Source organism: Protomyctophum parallelum (assembly GCF_964188405.1).
Source record: "Protomyctophum parallelum genome assembly, chromosome: 16".
Taxonomy (NCBI): Eukaryota; Metazoa; Chordata; class Actinopteri; order Myctophiformes; family Myctophidae; genus Protomyctophum; species Protomyctophum parallelum.
Genome location: NC_139711.1, coordinates 15,900,567 through 15,922,813, shown reverse-complemented (window position 1 = coordinate 15,922,813; position 22,247 = coordinate 15,900,567). Strand labels below are relative to the sequence as shown.

At 43.5% G+C, this 22,247-nt stretch overlaps 1 protein-coding gene across 3 annotated transcripts in view; it reads left to right on the top strand.

Annotated features, from left to right (window-relative positions):
- Window positions 1-22,247, top strand: part of drp2 (dystrophin related protein 2) — a 200,136-nt gene that overhangs the window by 37,788 nt on the left and 140,101 nt on the right. For all 3 annotated transcript variants that reach the window (XM_083785282.1, XM_083785283.1, XM_083785280.1), the window contains exon 2: window positions 7,379-7,549. The gene's annotated coding sequence lies outside the window, so the exon portion shown is untranslated. The remainder of the gene's footprint in view (window positions 1-7,378; window positions 7,550-22,247) is intronic.

The window sequence follows — 22,247 nt, the reverse complement described above, 5'->3', positions numbered from 1 at the left end:
TACAGCAGCTTTCTTAACAACTTCGCAAAACTGTGCTGTAAAATGAAAGGAACAATATAACAATGTTAAGACAATCGGCAAACATCACTAACTTCTCACTGCTGACTACATTAAACCCCGCTCAGCAGAGCAGAATTGGCACCAGAATAAGTTTAAAAGAACAATTACCATAACAATAAATATTTCCATACAAATAACACCGCCACTGCTCCAGAGTCAGCTTATATTAACATTCCAGTTAATATCCCCGCTTCTTGTCGACTTGTGGTTTATGTCGACGAGATAATCTAAATAACCCGTCAGTGTAGTGCTTATTGCCACAGTTCTGTCCAGATGAATTTGATTCAGGGACAACTAGGCATATTTGTGCGTGTGCGCATGGTGTTGTGGAGGCCTCCTCACTACCACATTGGTTAAGATATTATTCCTTCAGCTGACTGCAGGGAAGCAGGGACCCGCCATGGGACTGCTGATGTGAGCTGAAATGATTGAGAGTGACAGGCAGCGGGTCCTCCCTGTACCTCACTTCTCCTTCCACATCACTTTGGCCTAAAGGAAAATGTTGGACCAAGAACGCCAGTTTTGCCACCATGACGTTGCCCCCCCCCCTGCACTTTCTATCGCTTTTTCATTAATCTCATATCACTCTTATTCTCTATTGATCCGATGGTTTGTACACTGCTCCTTTGCTTTGTCTGTTTTTACACTACTTTTTCTATCCTTTATCTATTTATTTTCTTTTACTCTTGCCCTCACACTTCTGGCTGAATTTCCACACACTCTGGCACTGTACTTTTAAAATTGTGCTACCGCTGGGAAAGCAAGCTTTTAAAGTGTCAATTGAATACCTCTTAATTAGGTGTGTGTGTGTGTGTGTGTGTGTGTGTGTGTGTGTGTGTGTGTGTGTGTCACTGTGTGCGTGCGCACATTATGTGCTTTTGTTTGCCCATGGTGTATGTGCTCTTTTGTGCACGTGTGCATGCATCTGTGATCACGGCAGCATATGTGATCCATCCTATCGGTGCCACGGTTCCTTTCCTGCCGTCCACTGAATCCTCAATGTGCCCCATGCTGTACGCTGCTAAGAAGCGATCCACATCACAGAACCCCAAACCCCATCAGAAGCTATATTGCATGCATCTGGAACATTGTGGAGACTTTTCTGAATGAGTGCACACCCATTTCCACTGACAAAATGCTTCATTATCAGGGCCAGCATGGAAGTGACAAGGGGGTTAACACTAGGGATGATGAATGGCATGGCGTTGTTTAGAGAAGTGTACTCTCTCTCTCTCCTCTGCCGTTCCAAAATGACAAGCACTCTCTATCTGCCTGGCTAGATGACTAAATGGTCACACCTCTGTCCCTGGGAGGGCAGGCGCCGCGCGAGGGGGGGCTGAGTGCTCTTCACTGTCGAGGCAGCGCTCGGGGCCATGAGTGCCACCCCTCCATCCACCCCTCCATCCATCCAACACACACGGGTGCGAGCGACACACACACACACACACACACACACACACACACACACACACACACACACACACACACACACGTGTACACACACACACACAGAGTTACACACGAGACACACTAACACACTTTACACCTTGGGGGCAGGTGTTTTGACAACCTAGAATCCTCTTTGAAAGGCAACACAGATGGGAACACTTTTAAATGGCTGCTGTTTGAGCCAGCTAAACGCTCGGGGTCAGTGGGTGGCCATGGGGGAGCCAAGAGGACAGCAGAATGGAAGAGAATGCTGGCATTCGGTCATGTATCAAGGGGGGGAGGGTTGATTTAGAGCTGCACCCTAGTATTGCATTATCATTCTTACTGTCCATCTAACACGTGGCCATAATATTCCAGTGCTTTATTTTTGCTGCACTGACCTAATGGAAAGACATGCACTTATGCACATTTATTTTCAGACAACGTGTATTTATTACATTGTTAGGCGTGGCTCAGGAGGTACTGCAGGGTGGCCAGTCACCTGAAAATCGGAAGGTTTGATCCTGGTCCGACTCCTCCAAGCAAAACAGTTAGACGTACTAACTGTTCCCTGACAGCAGCTCCTAATAGTTACACATGTGTTAAATGTGTTGAGCCAATTCCAGGTACTGTGTGTGTGTGTGTGTATATATATATATATATATATATATATATATATAGATGTACTTGTACTCCGCAAATGAAAGCATCAAAAGTCATGTGTATATTACTTTACTTGATTGTCTGGTGTCTGACCTGACCTAGTGCCATATCCAGTGTCTCTCTTCCATGAATCACACACTGGGGGAAGAGTCAGTCCATGTAGGTCACACTTACAAAGCAGAGACTTTTAAAAGCTTAATAAGTTATAATAACTGATACTTTTCTAAAAAGGCTACAATGATGGTATGAGTTTATAGCTTCTTGTCCAAGAGGCTCTCTTGAAAAGTTGTTCAATTAGAACAAGAACTATCATGTAGCCTGGCATGGCCAGAGTAATATAACATATCAAATAACACTGCATAACCCATGTTCCCCGCTATTTAATCCAATATTCTACGCTGCCGAGATTGTTTTATTACCTTTAGAGCATACGCCTAAGTATTTGCAGCTTTCAACCACGAAAATCCGTAAAATAGTCCTTTGGTTTGTTGTTGATCAGAAGCACCAGTGGCCACTTCATTCCATTTCTTTGCGTTTAACATTAGCGTACGTCTCTTAAAACACGCAGCCCGCCAGAACCGTAGTAACCGCAGGATTAAATTAGTCGTCTAGCCCGCCAGAACCGTAGCCTACGTTTTCCAGGGTTTATATTCTTTAATCTGTTTTGATCGGATCATATCGATAGCTGCCTCTCGTTAGCATAACAGTCAAAGTGGGACAGTGGTCGCGGCCATTTTGAAGATGCGCGCGCATCCACTTGCACTCTATGTGCTGCTTTCAGTGGCCTGTATCTCCAAATCGGCGCAATGGATGCCGTTCAACGGCCGACAGCAGGCGCTGTGATACTCGTGGTCAGGTTTTTCCACCACCGACCGAGAGAACAAGAACCGGTCAAAACACCACACACATAATTTCTTCATTGTGACATCTGGTTATGGATATTCAAAATATCTCTTCAAAATAAGGATTGCGTGCGATAAAACCTTGGCAATGCGCGATAGATAGATTAATTAATGCTGGTGGCAAAACGGTTAACCAGACTTGAATCTCACATTATTTTCCCTCTTCCTTCTTTCTTGTGTGTGGCTGTCTTTATGTCCTCCTCTTCCCGGTCCTCTTTACAGCATGCCCTTTATCGTTCTCCATCTCTAGCCCCCACACCTCCTTTTTGAGGTCCTCATGGGAGTGAATATCATTAAACCTCTTAAAGCTGCTATAAGCAATAATAATTATGTCAAACTTTTAATGACTTTTTTTGGTATTCAGACAAATTTAGTCTGACAAATCTAGGGGCCGCAATCTGCATTCAAGGATGGTCCTAGAAGCTTTGTCATTGGTACAAACCCCTCCCCCCCGTCTCAATGACTAACCAATCAGGAAGCAGACAGGCAAATCGACCAATGACAAAGCTTGTAGGAAAATATTTAAATGCAGATTGTGGCCCCTAGATGTGTCACAGAGACTATTTTTTTTAGAGAGTTCCACCCATCGCTGGCTGTCTGAATAAAAAGTAATTAGAATTTGGACATGTTATTGCTTATAGCAGCTTTAAGCCATATTTTGTAGGATGTTTTCAAACATTGTGAAAAGTCTTGCTCTTCACCTTTCCATCATGTCAGCCAGCTCTTTCGCTTTGCCTGTCATAGTGCGCACATTTAGTTCCAACCTTCAGCCCCGCCCTCTTGACCTTACTCATCTCCTTCTACTGTCTTTCCTGACGCAACCTTCCCCAATTTATCCTGGGCTTGGGACCACATTGAATAAACAGCAGAGAGGGATACTTTAGAGCAGGCGTTCCCAAACTGTGGTGCGCGCACCTCTACTGGTGCGCAAAGGAACTCCCGGGGGTGCGTGACATGAAAATGTTAATGGTGGTGGTAGTATTATGATGTTATTTAACAAAACGGAGCTCTGCCTGCAGGTCGGGAGAGCAGAGAGCACACAGGGAGAGCCGCATGCAGCTCCGTGTCTCGCTCTGTGCAGCGGGTGATATTACCCCCCGCAGCCTCCCCTCCCCTCACACACACACATACACACCAGTGGTAGCAACACAAGTTTGTCCAACTCACAACTCACTTTGCCCAGTCCACACTGTTGTCATCCAACAAAAAAAATCCACACGTCAGAATTAACCAGCGCTAGATGAGATGAGAGTGCTCCGTGCTCATCGCAATGTAGCCTATAATTAACAACAGCTGCGAGCGCATTAGTCTTCACTCTCTCCCTAAAATGAAACTGAAATGGCTGGCCTAATTTTATATGCATTTTGGCTAGGTGCAATAATGCACAATAAATATGTCTTAATTTAATCATGTGGCTCTACAACATAACATGACAGCAATGGTACATATATAAATAAATTAGGCCAAATACGAGACTGGGCGTGCAGGTCAGGAGGTGGCAGGGGGTGCACGGCCAAAAATGTTTGGGAACCGCTGCTTTAGAGAAACGGCAGCATAGTGTGCATAATTTAGTGGCTAAAGCTACTGTAAAGCCACCAGTATTAAATGCCAGTTAGAAAAATCAATGAAGTGAGGGGCCCTCTTATTATCATCATCATACATTCTTTGTGTTACTACAACATATGTGTCTGATTTGCTCAGACACATATGACGTAAATTCTCCATTCATTGGCAATGGCATTTAATGTTTGTTAGGACAAAATCTACACTATAGCTGAATATAGGAGGGGGAGGGGCTAGCGCCGCTCAAACAGGAGAGTCAAGCAGAAGCTAATTCTCAAGTTAACCGGTAAAAATGGGTAGTTTTTCAAGATCAACAAAGAGTTAACTTGGCACAGAAAAACAAGTTTGCAGCATGAGTGCAATGAGTGCATATACTGCCTGCAGTGTGCCACAGCGTAAAGGAGTATAGAGCCAATTAAAACAGCAGCTAAATTGAATTCATGTTACTGTACCATGCCGTTGCGTTCCGAGAGTAAATGTGAAGCGAAAAGAGAGAGTTTAACGTTTTGACTGAGAAAGAACGTCTATCGGCTATCTGATCTGAAATGAAAGCTTCAGCTTTGTCAGTCTCACTTGTGGGTAACCTTAACATCAAGCAATGGGTGAGAGAAGCTGTACTAATTAAAAATTATATTATATTGATAAGATACACAGATATAACATCGCCCACTGAATTATACATTTTATAACAGACAGCTGCAAGAACAGAGCCGAGTCCAATAATGAGCCTGAAGAGTGAACTGTGTTCTGCTTAACCCATTCAGAACGGGAACCCCTTTAAAGCATTATGTTATACTTTAGCTATTGAAAAGAGCCTGTAGATCTGCTATTTTTTTTAATCATGAAAATGTGGCGCAAATCTTTGAATATATATATATATAATCTTTCAGAGCAAATGTTTTTAACTCAAATCTTTGCTTCTAGGCGGGTCCCTTGAACGACATATTTTCAGATGGGGGTCTGCAGCCAAATACAGATAATTCTGGGGGTCCTTGACATGAAAAAGGTTGAGCACCACTGACATACACAGGTTTTTCAGAAAACTGTTTTGTTTTAGAATTGGTCAGGTCTAAAGGGTTAAATATACCACATAAATGAACCATTTAGATTGAGGCGTATGGGTTAGCTTGTTAACGAATGGCAATGAAGGGAGAAGAGTGAACGTGGAGAGCCCATCTGAAGTACGTGGTATGTATGTATGGCTTGTATGCATTATCTTGTTACCTCGCAAATGAGGAATTGTGGGGGACCGGGGGGAGAGAGTGTGAATGTGTAGCAGAGCTGTAGTGTAGCCTATACACTCCTGCCTGTGATGCCTACCTGAACTAACGCTGCGCTCGATATGTATGAACTTACTGTAAGGAAACGTCTATTTTCCCTCATATACACTGTAGAAATATAATTAATTATGAATGCCACTTATGGCTCTGAAAATAGTTCAGCTCATTCTCTCACTGCTAGCTGCCAGCTTTGCATTAAACTTTTATAGCTGAACTGTTAAGGAGTGCCCCCGCCAACCTCTGCACTGCTCCCCCGGATTGATTTGAAAACCCGACACAGCTCCTGACCGACCTGTTTGCTGACAAGCCTTCCTAAATGACCCATGTCCCATCTCCTAATATAAGTCCACTTTCCAAGAAGTTTCTGGCAGCCATCTCGTGTCACCACCTGTCAGGTTGGGCTCATATCAAGAGTGGATTAGCCCAGCAGTGGTAAGGGCCCCGCCGCGCCAGGCAACGTTGTGGTGGATTAGGGAGAAGTCTCCTGTTCAGACCCCAGGCCAAGGTTGCTCTGGCAGTGTCTGGGAGAAAGCTAATGAAATTTAAAAAGCATGGCACATGAGAGGGGACTCTCATTGGCATTCAGTGCCCCTGACTGTTCCTTCCCACAAGCCGGCGCCCCCAGCAGCCCCTGCACGTTCTAGGTCTGAGTGTGTTGTCTGCTGATAAAAAATACTGCCCGTCAACCAGGCCAGAGGTTTGGCTGAGCCGCTGAGCCCATGCACACGCAAGCACACACGTACGCGTACACACACACACACACACACACACACACACACACACACACACACACACACACACACACACACACGACTCAAAAGCTATAACTTTACCCTCTGCGGCGCTCCTGTTTTTATTTCACTAATTTTGTTAATGCTGCTTTTAATTGCACGCCCCCCCCGACATTCAGACCTCCCCCCCTGAATGTCGTGGGGTTTGCAGCGGGGCGGTGCAGGAGGTCGACTGCATCCTTGGCACGCCGTCGCCCAGCAGCACCAATGAGGTGTTAAATCACTAAAGAGAAGACAGCTGTTTAACCCGTTCAGGACGGGGAACCACTTTTGGTGTTTTTAAGCATTGCGTTATACTTTAGCTGTTGAAAAATAGCGGATCTACAAGCTGATCTGCAAGCTACAAGCTATCTGCTATTTTTGAAAAATCGTGAAAATGTGGTGGATATCTTTCAATATATATATTATTTCAGAGCAAACGCTTTGAACTCAAATCTTTGCTTCTGGTGGGGGGGGGGTCCCCTGGAACAACATATTTTCAGATGGGGAATCGGTGGCCAAATACAGATAACTCTGGGGCTCCTTGACATGACATAGTTTGAGAACAACTGACATAGAAACAAAGACTTGTAGAATGTAGAATCTGGTCTCTTGGTCTAAACGGGTTAATGGTGCGTCTGCTCTGCTCTGCCCTCTCACTGTATCTCCTGCAGTGTCTCTGACTCTGACCCTGTTCCCTGTGCCCGTATAGGTTTCACTCCTGGTTGAAGAGAATTCTCTTGCTGCTGCCGCTGCTGGTACCCCAGACCCCACACACCCCACCACCTCCTCCTCCTCCAACCCAGGGCAGCCACGGAAGCGTTGGCTTGATTTCACTGAGGCTCGGATCCTGCGGCTACGTCAATCACGTCTTCACAGCTGGGTAATTATTATTTCCTCGTCCCACTGCTGCTTGGGTGCTTGGGATGAGAGAGACCGATGCTAACAGTTGTATGACCTATCGTTGGGTTTTTGAGTGGTGCAACCACTCCAAGAAACGGCAATGTCCCACAAATGCTTGCAGATATGCCAGAGGGATCAGGAGGGGTCCCCCCGGGGGCCTGATCAAAGCAGCAGTACTGTTGCCTTTTTTCTTTTTAAGTCCATTGACTAGAAAGAGCTTCATTCAGGCTCCAGGTGCCTTAACTTAAACTACAGAACCGTGTCAGACTTGCCAACAGTGGGACAAAGTATCACCACTTTTCCAGTGAAGTTGAATGAAGGCAAGAAGCCCAATCTGCATTGTTTACAAAATGTTGCCTTAGTTCAGGCTGTGTGCCAGGTACAAACACACATGTGTACAGTGTATTAAGGTGACCCCACACTGTACAATATTCTACAGTAAACATTTCCGTTGAATTTCCACATCGTTGCATAAATGTGGCATAAATCATTCGTCATAAACGTCTTGGGCCATTCAGTGTGTGACTGCTGTCCACAAGGCCATCCATGCTGTTGAAAGGCAGTGAGATTTAGGTTAAAGTCAATGCCACATTGTGATACACATACTGTATGTTGCACAGGTTACTTAATTGTTGGTATAGCAGAGTCTACTGCTTTTAAGCTGGGCTCACACTACAGCATAATGGTGAAGATTTGGTGTCGGAAGCGCCCCTCCAGGCAAGGAAGCGATTATTTGCCCATAATTATCATGTGTGTGAGGGAACCAACGATCCAACGACTTCACGCTGAGAAGCACCTTCCCTCGGGTCCTCAGTGATACTAAGTAGTAAAGTAAATTTCGAAAATGCACTTAGAAAGAACAGATACACTCACTCAACATGCAGAGATGTTGTGCATTCATAAGATGATTACCCCAGGCCACCGTCCCTCCAGAGACGTCCTTTGATCATAATGTAGGAGTGGCGCATCATGTCGCCGTTCATATGGAAATGCTTCTGTCACTTACACATCAGCTCCGTATGCCGGGTGGTGTTGGCATAGAGTCATCCAATCAACGCTTCGCGCAACATGTTGATAGCTTGTAAATCCACTATTTTCGGCAAATGTCATGTGTTACGAAACCCTTTTGGGTTTAGGGATGAGTTTGTAACAAAGTTGTTAAACCAGGCTGTTAAACATAAAAGTGCAAATAAATGGAGACCACACAGTTTTAGAGTGACAAAAGTGCAAGGTGTTTACTCTTCTTCAGGCGGGTATTTACAAATGTACAATCAGTAGGTGTGCACAAGCACACATGAAACAATTAAGCCACTACCAAGGGACACAGGTGTTGCCAAAATAACAAACAGAGGATGAACTAGAAAAAGTAACCCTCAGGGCACAAGTCTCCACCAGACTGTCAGACTGCCAGGTTGTGGCCTCCTAGTGGTGCTATAATAGGCCAATGTGAAAAGGGTGCCATTTCTTCTTACGCCGGTGATGGCAATTGGATGATTTGAGGCATTTTGTTCCAAAACATTGTTTTGCAAAAATCCACGTGTTGTTGGTGCTATAACAGGCCAATGTGTAAAGGGTGGGATATATTCCTTTGTCTTCGGTTCATATGGTTAAAGGTAGTACGGTTCATATGGTTAAAGGTAGTATAGACAACATTTAAGCCTAAATTCAAAATATATGCATATTTTGCATTTTCCCTTGTGTGTGTGTGTGTGTGTGTGTGTGTGTGTGTGTGGAAATGTTGCCTACTGCCTTTGACATTTTGCTTCTTCTATTTCTCCTGATTGTTTTTTTTTCGCCATTATGTTTCTCTCTCTCTCTTTTTCTGGCTGTTTGTCTCCTATTCGTCCCTCCCGTAGATCTGCTTCCGCTGCGAGGCCCTCGCATGGCCCAGTTTCCCCTTTGGTCTGTTTGCTTTCTGTCTTCCCACTCATACATTAGGCTCACGTGATCGCTGAAAGTGATGCTGTGCCGCCACCATCACGTACTTTTGCTTCCAACCCCCCATTCCTCCCCTCCAGCTGCGCTGTGGCGGAGCTTTCATCATTTCCTCCGCCTGCACTGCCCGTTGCCATCGCGGGGGCCCCTATCGAATGAGGCTTCTTCTCTCTGAGTTGGATAGATGCCTCCCGGGTTGCTGCAGAGCTGCCATTTAGGTGTGTTTGACCCTCCGGAGCCAATTCAATCACTGTCTGCCCACAAGTAATATCCTCGGACTGCCCTTATCTCCGGCTTCAAATTGCGGCACTGCCTGCCACGAGACGCTGTGTCAGACTGGCTGCCGAGATGAGGAAAGCAAGGGAATGAATGCGTGGGGTTTGGATAAGGACGGAAATGAGGAATGAAGAAAGAGGTGGGATCGAAATGTGGTAGTTTGTGGACATTGTTGACATGGTGCACCTCGCTCCTTTTGTGCATTTAAAATTGGCTTGCACAAATTACAGGAAGCGTTTGATACGCATGGTTTATTATTATGCATTCCACACATCATTTCTGAGGCTTAGTTTTGTGTGGATTTTCTCCACCTCTGAAGACCAGCTGCAAATTAGTGCAGGCAGAAAGAAAGCTTGTAGTGTAGATCACAGTAGATGCAGCAAGGAGACAACGAGTGTGGTGCAGTGGGTGAGTTTTTACAAGAAAGAATCAAAACATCCTAAACAGCCTAGATTAAGTATTCATGCAATAATTACTGAATCAAACTACAGAACCTCGCACGCAACGCCACATCCACCAATAGTCACCCTCCTTGTTCTTTACAGATTCAATTAACACAGTGGTGGAAAATAACTACATTTACTCAGGTATTGTACTTACTGTATGTACAACTTTTGAGGTACTTTAACGTTTTGATACTTTGATATTATTCTTCTACTCCACCACATCTCTGAGGCAAAGATTGTACTTTTTGCTCCACTTCACTTATTTGTTTTGTGTTTGGTGCATTGAATGTCACTGGGTGTGTGGAAACTTGTGTGCCCTAACAGCACATTCAGCTGGGATAGCAAGACTGTATTTCATTTCATAATATTGTAGTTTATATTTATCCAGATGCCAGATTTATGCATGAGTTCAGTGGGAGGTTCAAGTTTGTTTTGATTTAATTTGAGTGATAATTATTTCATGACTGCTTGATGCATAGGTTATTATTATTTCTTGATTCTCGATGCATGTTTTCAAGGCCTGCCGGTGATCTGTGTCTGCTTGTTGCATTCACATAGCACAATGTTCCTTCAGCTTTAAGCTTGACTGTGGTAATTTGCTACTTCTGAGGGTGAGATTCCACTCAAAACAGACTAGTCTGCTTTGACGATGAGGCAATTTCATTTTCTCCGTTTCACCTCTTGCCTTATCTGTCTGGTTCCTTCAAAGTATTTTGTGGGCCAGCAATTGACGGCTGCAATTATGGATCCTGCTCATTGTCATTCATACAAAAGTGGCATAGTGGCCACTGTACCATAAGCCTATTGCCAACTGTGTTCACATGCGTGACTGACTGCTGAAATTAGCCTCTCTTCGTGTCCCCATGCTCCTGTGTCACAGAATATTACCGGCCAAGTGTGTACTCTAGAGAGTGAGTTAATGTGGCAGGCTTCCCACTACTGTACTCCTATGCTAATCGAGAACTTGGCATTAGCCCCACCCATAAAAAAATACCACCCTGAGGTTTATCTGCCCTCGACAGCTTCCTGCCAAACACCCTTCCCTCTTTTCCGCTCACCACACTACTGCATTATGTTTAATGCTGTCACGTTCTGCTTTATACGTATATGATATTTCTTATTTAAGTATGAGGCTCAAGCGGCAGGATGCTTATGTACACTTAATAATGCTGGAGGGATTTTTATTTGAAACGATAGATACAGGAAGCAGTCATCCATCCATCCATCCATCCATCTATTCTTCCATCTTCAACCGCTTATCCGTAGTCGGGTTGCGGGGGCAACAGCTCCACCAGAGAGCTCCAGACTTCCCTCTCCAGAGCAACATTTGTAACTTCCTCCTGGCGAATCCCGAGACGTTCCAAGGCCAGTGAGTCGATGTAATCCCCTCCAACTGCGCCTTGGTCTGCCCCGGGGTCTCCCCCCCCCCCCCCAGTGGGACGTGCATCGAGGACCGCCCTAGGGAGATGCTCGAGAGGCATCCTAACTAGATGCCCGAACCACCTGGCTCCTTTCAGGCAAAGAAGCACCGGTTCTGCTGAGTCTTTCACGCGTGACTGAACTTCTCACCCTATCTCTAAGGGAGATGCCACTCGTGAGAGAAAACTCATTTCGGCCACTTGTATTCGCAACCTTATTCTTTCTTTTTAACGTGAGGGAAATTTTGAATATTTCCCAAACTAGTATTCCGTATGTTAAAAAGAAACCCACGTTAAAACTGTAAAAACTGTGTGGGAGGAAGGGGAGAATGTTTAGGCCTGTCACAATGATGCAAAATGATATACTATATATCTTATTGACTTTTATACAACTTAAATGGTATAAAAGATTGGTTCTTCAGAAAGGCTAAATTGCTGATCACCTATCTCAGGGGTTTTCAACGTTTTTGCCTGGGGACCCCCGGAAATGCTTTGGCCATGTCTCGCCGATCACTGATCGGTGGCCGCTTTATCGGAGCATCTCTACTCGAGACTCCTTCACCTGGGGTAATGTCTCATTCCCTACTTGGGACTGCACAATCCATCGGTTTCCTGCTAAGAACCATGGCCTCAGATTTGGAGATGCTGATCCTCATCCCAGCTGCCGTACACTCGACTGCAAACCGGTCCAGTGAGAGCTGAAGGTTTTGGACCGATGGTGCCATCAGGACCACATCGTCTGCAAAAAGCAGTGATGCAGTCCCTTAGCTCACCGATCCTGTCCATGAAAATCACAAACGGTCACAAGCAGTCGATATTATACAAAACTTTCTACAGGAGCTAGAGTAGGGTTCGGGATGAGTTTTTCTGTCCGAACCTGTCCTGAGACCAACAGTGTAGTACTCGAGCCCGGCTCGAATCTGACTATTAATTATACATATGTGTCCGACCAGAGCCTGATTTATTGATTGATTGATTGATTGAAGTAGATAGGCACTCACAGTAACATTATGCTATCAATAGCCTTAAATACCATTTGTCTTGAATTGATGCTCGTCAGCGTAGGCTATTAATGATGTGAAATGAGCTCAACGGTTGACTGTTGGACTTTTCGAAGACAAATTAATTTCGTTTGATGTCCAGCATGATAATATTAAGTAAAAGCCAGTTTTAAATTAGAACTGGACTATATCCCATATAATAATAGCCTTGGGTGACAATTGCTCTGCGATTAGCTAGTTCGTTTTTAGGACCATTGGCCAACCAATGGTATAACTTCATCACTAAGTCAGAGACGTTCAGGTTTACATGGCTGGCCCTGCTATTACGGTCCGGCCAAAAAGTTCAAGTATAGTGGTCCCACCTTATTTAAAGTCTAAAATGCATATAAACACGAGGATATTTCATTCCCTGCGGAGTTCTCCAAGACCACTGTAGCCGACCACCAGCAGTCTGTCTCTCTGGAGGGCCTCAAAAGGTCTCCATCTGTCCCTCACTCGGTTCTTCCAGCCCACTTCTTTACGCCACTGTGCCTCTCTCTCATCCTCCCTGCTTTAACACTCCCTTTCTCCCCTCCTCCTCCTCCCGCATTAACTTCTTTACAGTCCCTCGTTCCTCCTGCGTTTTGGAAGAGCAGGCCGGGAGCCAGAGTCTCCCATGCATGTGTTGTACTCTGGAGGCTCTGCAGGGCTACTGGAGCGGGAGGAGTGGGTCTGGCGATGATGAGCTAATGTGGCACCAGCCACCCCCCCCCCCCCCCCCCCCTCGTCTCCCTGGTCCTCTTTTCTGTTGTGTTTCCACTGTTAAAGCTCCCACTTTGCCTCGCACTCTTGCTGTTTCTCTCTCGTCCCCCCTGTCTCTGTCTGGCTGTCTGGCTGTATGTCTGTCTCTTTGTCATCTCTGAGAATGATGGCTAGTGTAGATTATTTATTTTGTATTGTAAATTGTAGTGCTTGACATAATGGTGGCGCTGCGTGCGTGCGTACTATGTGTGCGTGTGTTTGCGTGTGTGTAACTGCATGTCTGGCTGTGACTGTTCATTCAGCATGCATGGATGGATGCACATGGTCTGTGGGTGTCAGCTTATACAGTAGGTGGTTTATTGGGTTGCAGTGGGTAAAATGGGACTTTTATCTGCCTGATGAAGGCTGTGCCGTTTATGTACACTGCAGTTTTACATTTTAATTCGAGAAAACATTATTTATATATAGCCTGCCCTATATATATATATATATATATATATATATATATATATACAGTATACATACATACACACAAATTATGACCATGTGTGTCTCTGTGGGTGGGTTGGTGGACATGTGCAATGTTTCGCAAAGTCATCCCGTCCGGCGTGAACTGTGTGAAATTAAATCCACGTCGGCAGGCAGGCATTCAGATAAGATTAACAGGACTTGACATTTTCTAGGTTGGAGACAGATGCTTGCTCCAGTTCCCTTGGACCCCCCCCCCCCCCCCACCCCATCCCCTTCTTTCTCTCTCTTCTGCCCTCCATTCAAATTACATTTCATTTCCAGTAGTCTGAAGGATAACTCCCTGACTCATCCAGCCTGGCTCAGACCTGTTCTCGCTCATTCAATCTAAACTCCAGATACTGTTATTACAGGGGAAGCGTGATTACACAGCTAGAAGTTAGATTATGGGCTTATTTTATGTCACATCGCGGCCAATTCATTTCTTTAGCGTATACACTTTCACCTCAGCAGAGAATAGATGGCCATAAAGGCTTTACTGTATGTTAGGCTTATTAACATTCTGGGTGCAATCCATTTACTTGGGGAAACAACTCATTTCGTCTGGAGGCCCCCAAGGAGAGGGAAGCTCATTTACAATGATTACATCTGTGAGAATATGCATGTCACTGAACAATTGGCTTCTTATATTTCCAGTCATGGTGAAGCTGGAGGCTATTAAACATCCTCATACGTGATGGATGGTTGACAGAATTGCACGAATTATCTGCTACATTATAACATTCTGGATTCACCCTCGCCTAGAGTATAGTGGGAATTAATTGATTAAAATCATAGTTTATATAGACTGCTCATAACGAAGCAACGATTTGCATTTTGCACAATAATTATTGAATGTAATATTATATTACAGTTATTTATGCCCAGTCTACGCAACCATTTGCTCTAATGTCCCTAAATGGCATTGAAAGAACTCTATACATGCTACTAAACGTTTGTACTCATTGTCACGGTGAATGTAGCTAAATTTTTGGTTAAAGTTAACATTGGTGAATAGCGCTTGAATACATGACATGGGACATCATTTATGTAAGCACAGTGGGAAGTCACAGGGCAATGTCACCAAGGGGCACGGGGAGGAAATTTGATTATCATTTATGCATAAAGTACCATTAACATGGTGAGACTCTCGCACAAAAAAGGCCTATAACATTTCTATTAAAGCAACTGAAGCGAATATAGTTGGTTCATTCGTCTTCTGAAACAGTTGCTCTGAAACGAGCCACCTCAGGCAACCTCGTGTCTTATTTGCACATCTGTGGCGGTGGAGTACACAGTATAGGACGGTTAACGCTGGTTGATATAGCTGAGCAGTCTTTATGGAGACTGTCATCATCACTGTCTGTCGAGGATGGATGGATGTAAGAACGCCTGCCATGCAAGGCGTAAATTAATATGATGCACGCAAGTGCCATTATCATGTGGGCTGTGCGAAACAGAGTGTGTGGGCGAGAGTAGCTGTGTGCGTGCGTGTGAACAGTACTGTATCTGTGGCCACGCACAGTACAACTGCTATGGAAGCTGTGAAATGAGCTGGGGTTAACGAGCCATTGATGCTTGTGACACGTGTGCGCTTTTGTATTGGTGTTAAAGGTTGTTTGAAATTGTGCAGGAATGGAATGTGTGTCTATGTGCATACGGTATGCTTTGGTATAACGCATACACGTGTGTGTGTGTGTGTGTGTGTGTGTGTGTGTGTGTGTGTGTGTGTGTGTGTGTGTGTGTGTGTGTGTGTGTGTGTGTGTGTGTGTGTGTGTGTGTGTGTGTGTGTGTGTGTGTGTGTGTGTGTGTGTGTGTGTGTGTGTGTGTGTGTGTGTGTGTGTGTGTGTGTGTGTTACTGTGTTCACGCTTTTGAGTGCTCTGCATATCAACCACACTGTTAGAATTCCCTAGGCACGTTCACAAGGCTTAGCACCTTTAGTGCTAATCCTGAAACAGAGTAATTGCGAGGGGATATTTTCTTTGGTATCCACTAACCACCAAATTGTCCTTCATTAGGGAGACGTTAATCCCTATTTATGGTGGAAGAGGCAAAGAGTATAAGACTGCTCTGGCAAAGGCTCCATATATGGATATGTGATCTATGATATCCATGATGTGGCCGAGGACCGCCCGCCTGCACGCGCATTTCCATTAGCCAATTTTAATATATCTCTGCTGTCGGGAGGAAACGTCATAACTCTAAAGTGAGATTAAGAAAACCTTATATATTTAAAACAAGGCAATACAGCCTCATCAAAGTTGGTGTTGTAACTTTATATATTGTCAATTACTTCCATGAGACGGGGAGAGGTGGTGGAGTTAGTTGCTTTAGCAGACATTTTGAGGGTCCAATGGAGTTAAGAGGTTTTGTCCAAAGCACTTTTTACTACTTTCCATTGGTTGAATATTTTCGAAACAACACACAGACGTAAAGGGTGTTCAATAGCACTGATTTATGCCAAAAAAACTAAAAAATTTAGTTATGAGGTTTCCTCCCGACAGCAACGAATTATGATATAGATCAGGGGTTCCCAAAAGGTACCAGTAGATCACAAAGGCTGTGCAGGTAGATCATATTTAATTTAAATATATAAAAAACTATTTTTGGAATCTGCCACTTGAGTTAAAGGTGACTTGATTGATTGACAAAAGGGCCCTGTAAGCTCAAACTCACAATGCAATATTTTATTTTCAACAGTGTTGCTGTGCACAAACGTCTGTAGCATTACAAATTAACACTAGGAAGTCTGAGCAGCCGTTCTGACCGAATTTGAGATTTCAACGTTTATTTTCTTAGCCCATGGAGTCCAGAGAAAGTTCCCCTTGCATGACTTTGTCTAAATATTCGATTGAAATCATCTCTGTTTTTTTTTCCATTTGAAACGTTTTGTAAATATGATTTTAGGCATATATCTCTTACTCAGTCTGACTATAATCGGCACAATCGACCGCCGTCCCCCTTTCTCCCCCACTCGTCTTTTGTTTGCGCTGCTTGATAATGGTGTTAATGGTGATTCCCCGACATTTCCTTTTCACTTGATATCATTTCGTAGATAGCGCCTAGACAACCGATCTATATACCAAATGAAAGTCCCAATTCCATAGTTTACATGGTATTTTGATTTTTTTTAAATGAGTTATGATTGAAAGAAAAGGGGTGGAGAAAAAAAAAGAACACACAAACAGACAGCTGGAGACGGCATTGTTGTTGTTGTTGTTGTTCAAGCCTGCATTCCATGTCCAACGAATTAAATCATATACGTTTGGCTGGTTAATTAACTTGGAATTTGTTTATTATTTTGATAAGATAATAGGAATATGAATACAATGATTATTATCATTGTTATTATTATTATTATTATTATTATTGAATGCTCGGTTAGACTTTTCTGCAAGCGACCAGACCCGTGAAACTTTCCTTTTTCTCTCTCTCTCCCTCTCAGGGAAGCATGTAAATGTCTATTTAGTGTGCAAGGCTTACATCCGGTCTAAAGCCCACCCACTGTATGCGCTGATTTCCATACACAATACATACACGATCCGTATCCTCTCCTCACCGGATGTTGAATTCACAGTGCTAACGGCCGTATTTGAACGACAAATGCGATGTTTTTTATTAATTAAACTGATATAACAACATAACGTGGCTAATAATTGTTTATTTGGAATGTACTTTGGCTGGTAATTTAGGTAAATATAACGCGACTCACTTGTATAAGTAATTTACCGCGGACAGGCCGCATTTAATGCAATACATTGGCTTTAGTAATGTTGTTAGCTTATAATATTAGCAACTGTAAGCTAACGGCTGGAGGACTACGGACAATCCGGTTAATAACATCATTACACTTAAGCATTAATACAATTATGTCATGTTTACATGCCTAGTCAAGCAGTCTGTACATCGCGTGGGGTCACATATATTAATTACATCGATAACACACAAGAAAAGACAAGTGATCTTGCTCTTTTGGAAGGAAAAAAAGAACAACAAAAGGCAGCAACGCGACACTCTTCCATGGCTATGTTGCAATATAGTACTAACGGGCAACGGCAAAATATATATTTTTCACATGTATTATTAGTTTTATACATTTTAGGAGTGAAAACATTTGTTAAGAAACATATGATTTAATTAGTTGGAAATGGGATGCAGACTTGAACAATGTCTTCTCCAGCTGGAGAGGGACGAGTGGGGGAGAGAGTGGCCAATCAAATCGCACCAAAAACACGGTCCCCCTGACCGTTCAGCCGACTGAGTAGTAGTGAAATTTTTTCAGACTTCGTAGTGTTAAATACAAAAAAACCCTAAACATTAGATTTCTCCCCCTCTATTTCCTATTCCAAGTGCATTTGTCCTACAGTATATGTAATGCCAGCGCCGCTATTCTAAAGCCCACTCAGGTACATATTTGAACTATTTTCAGCAATGGTGGGTAGAGATATACGTATGCATGCATTATAATCTGCTTGTAGCACTGTATAATTATATAAGCACTCATAAGTAGTTGCTTGTCTTATAAGGTCAAGCATTTTCAATTCCAAGGACCTTTATTGGCATGAGAACATATATGCTTTAAAATCATAATATCTCATAATTGCTGGACATTCACTAACCTTTTCTTTAGGCAAGGATCATAGTGTATTATAATTGTCATTGCTGTATCATATACTGTATATCTAGACTACTATCTATACTATAATTTTAATAAAAGGATTCCTAATTTTGTTGCTGCTAGTCCCTGTTCCTTAAGAGGTTAACTAATTAATTAAGCAGTTATCTACACAATTAACTTGGCTTTGATACACCTGGTGAGTACATTGTAAGAGCTGCCCACCTTTAGTGACTTACAGATGGGTCGGTACTCTAGTCTATATACCAAGTCTGATTTAAGCATGTTAAGAAAGACACGGATCATTTGAAAAGATGACAGTCCAAAGGTTTTTATAGATGGCCACATGCGGTCCCCAGTCCAGCTTACCTTTTCAAAGGAACGAAAGATGGCACAGCATTGTCACACTGAAATTGCTATATTCTTCTATATCCTTTAAAGAACTACTGTATTGTTGGTTGTTGGTGGGATCTAAAAATAATCGCAGAGTGTTATACTTTGGATTTGCCAACGTTATTCTATAAGCAGTGCTAAATCCATCACTCTGCTTGGGAATGATTCTGGGATTTGTATGCAAGCTCGCCCTGGAGTATCAAGTGTGAGGCACCAGACCTTATACACATTATCAAAGGGTAAGAGTCATAAATAATGGCACACCGAGCAGATGACAACTCACCTTGACTTGCTCTAATGCCTGTGATTGAGCGGCAGAGTTGCACGGCAGGACAGCTGTGAAAGATGTAAATGTATCAAGTGGAGTAATATTAGGTAAATAGCTCTGTGGATCACTTCGTACATTGTCAGCAGAAAGGGCTGCTGCTGGAATGTATTCGTTGCCATGATGGATGGCGTGACACACCCGAACGCCTCAGTATAAATATACACTTCCCGGCTTCATGTGGGCCTAGGCTGCATGAGGAACTAATGTCAGTCATGTGTGTGTGTTTCTGTCTTGTTCATGTGCTTGTGTTTGTGTGTGGGTATGCACATACTGTACACATGTACACGCGCTTGCTTGCAGAAGGAGTTATGCGGCTCTGTGAAATTGAACAAACAAGTTAATATAATCCCCATGGCTATCTTTTACTTACCAGTGTGCTGATGTTGACAGGTGCGGGCTTATATGTGTGGCACTGGTCGTTATTTGTGTGACACGCGACGTGGCCCCCTCTGGGCTTCCATCGGGGACCACAACATTCACAAATAAAATGCATTAATTCTTGGGAGTAAGTCACAGCCCTCCGGCGCTGGTCAATTCCCCTCCCCGTTCTGGGCTCGTGTCCACGGGCGAGCCAAAGAGCGCTGTCGTGACCCGCCAAGCAAATGGTGCTGGGCACCCCATGATTGAGAGCGCTGTCGCAGCACCTGCGGTCACAGCCCCTGACAGAGACTGCTCTGAGCCTGTGAATAATGCAAGCTGCAGGGCCTGAATGATGGGTGGTGTAATGATGCTAGTCAGAGATTGGTGTGACAAGTGACCCCAAGTGACGACACATGGCATGCCGGCCAATACCCTCGTGGGTGTAGCATAAGTAGCTTATGTTCAACCTTGATCAACAAATCTCTCTCACTGCTAGAGCAGATTTGCCATGTCTGCTTACTATAAGCAAATTTAGGCTTGTTTTTTCTGTAAAGTTGCTTGCAAATATTGGTACGTTGCGTGTTGCAGTTTTGGGGCTTGTTTCGAATGTAGTTGCTTGTTTGGGCTTGTTTCCTAATATTGTTTAAACCAGTGGTTCTTAAACATTTTCATAGTAAGGACCCACAGGCTATTATTATTTTCATATACCTGGTTACTTATTTCTGTGGCAACACTGTGCTAGAGTGGTTCTCGAGTGCTGTTATTAAACTAAGTTTACCACCAGCCTTCTGCTATGCCCACACGCCCATTTATATGAACACGTTGTTCATATTGTTACAGTATCAGAGCTGCCAACCTGCACACATTTTGTGTACCAACCACGCAATTCTAGGTGTCTATACACCTATAATTGCATGGTTGGTACACAAAATGTGTGCAGGTTGGCAGCTCTGCAGTATGTGTGATGTAGCCCTCAAAACAGAATTGTGAAGTTCTGTAGGCTATTATTTTCTACGCAGTAAAATCCTCCAGGTTAAAGTCCCTTTGCCTGTGTCCTATAGAAATAAATAAAAAAATCCATAGAAAAATCATCTGTGTCCAACTCTCCGAAATGTCCCTAAAGGAGCTTTAGACTAGAGTAGGCCTACTCTGTCTTTGCTCACATTTAGTATTCCCCTAGAATTCAAAATTACTCATTACTTAATTTACCCACTGGCCAGTTCCGTTCAATACAGTTGTTACTCACGTACCACCCGTTTCATCCATCAGACCTGAGGCCGATTCTTCAAATGCCTTCTAGTAGTTTTTGTGCCAAGGACCCCCAAACAATTTCTGTGTGGTTAGCAGTGTTGTGTTATTGGGGCAAAAGTAGACAAATTGTTTAGATGTAGTGAGCAATGAAGTAGTGGTGTGAGATGTGAGTAGAGAATTTGGTGTAAATGTAGTAGGTTATTTGGCGTCGGCGATGGAATTGACATAGCATTTGTCGTCACGTATGGTTTATTGGCATGTAAATTGTAAATGGTGTGTTTTTCTTACTGTTAGAGTGGAGGATTTAAGTGCAACACTCATCATGACAGCCATGTAAACGCACACACAATGTCATTTGCAGCTAAACATTGCTCTCAAAAATGTTTTTGAAAACATTTGAGCGAGAAATAGACGAAGCAGTACCCGAAAATGGATTCTATTTGATCAACTCACTTCCTTGTTTTCCGACAGTGCTCCAGCCCTGCAGCTGGGCAGACACAGCCAGTGTGAACTTATGGAATACTTTTTTTGTTGTTTGGTCAATTTATTAATTTATGTTAGCTAGGTAGCTAGGTGGTCATTGTCTGGAGATAATTCACAGACGGGGAGTTTAACCACCGAGGCGAATTCACCTTCAAACTATTATCCCTTACTTAATGGGTTGAATCAAGGGTAATTCACAGAATAATAATCATCCCTATATGTTTGATCGTCTAGAATTTGACTAATCAGTCAATCGATCCCTCAGGTCTTTCATTTAATGAAGAGTACTTGCTGGTGTGGTGTTAGTGCCACATCGGCCAGGATGCTGGCATTCTCTTTGGCATCTACAGTAATTGTGGAACATTCACCTTGAGTTCACATCATTTGTGTGGACTACATGGTTATTATTATTTTCTATATTTTCTCTGCTCTCATGGCCTCAATTTCTTTCTCCACTTTCTGCGTTAAAGAAACGCAAAATAGCAGAGGCCGTCTCCAAGTGAGTTGTTTATAGAAAATAGTGATTTAGACTAGAGAAACACTTCTTGGCATCATCCAGTGGGGCTTGGCCTGGTTGATTACAGTGAAGCTCTATTTGCTCTGATTCTTCTCTGTGTGTTTCTTACAATGTGTAAAAATGGCCTCATCCCTTCTTTGCACATCAGAACATTTTCCCTGTCTCGTACGTGTGTGTGTGTGTGTGTGTGTGCGTGCATGCACATATACAGTAGGTAAACAGTAACGCTGGTATTGGTGTAGTATACTATAGCCTGATGGAATTAATGAAATTATATATGAGATATGAACCAAAGTCTGCTTTTTGTGTCACTCAGTCCTTCCCTAGAGTTCTAGACTGGTGAGAGAAAGGGAATGAGATTGAGGGAACAGGGGAGAGAGAGGCAACTCAAACTAGAAAGAGATTG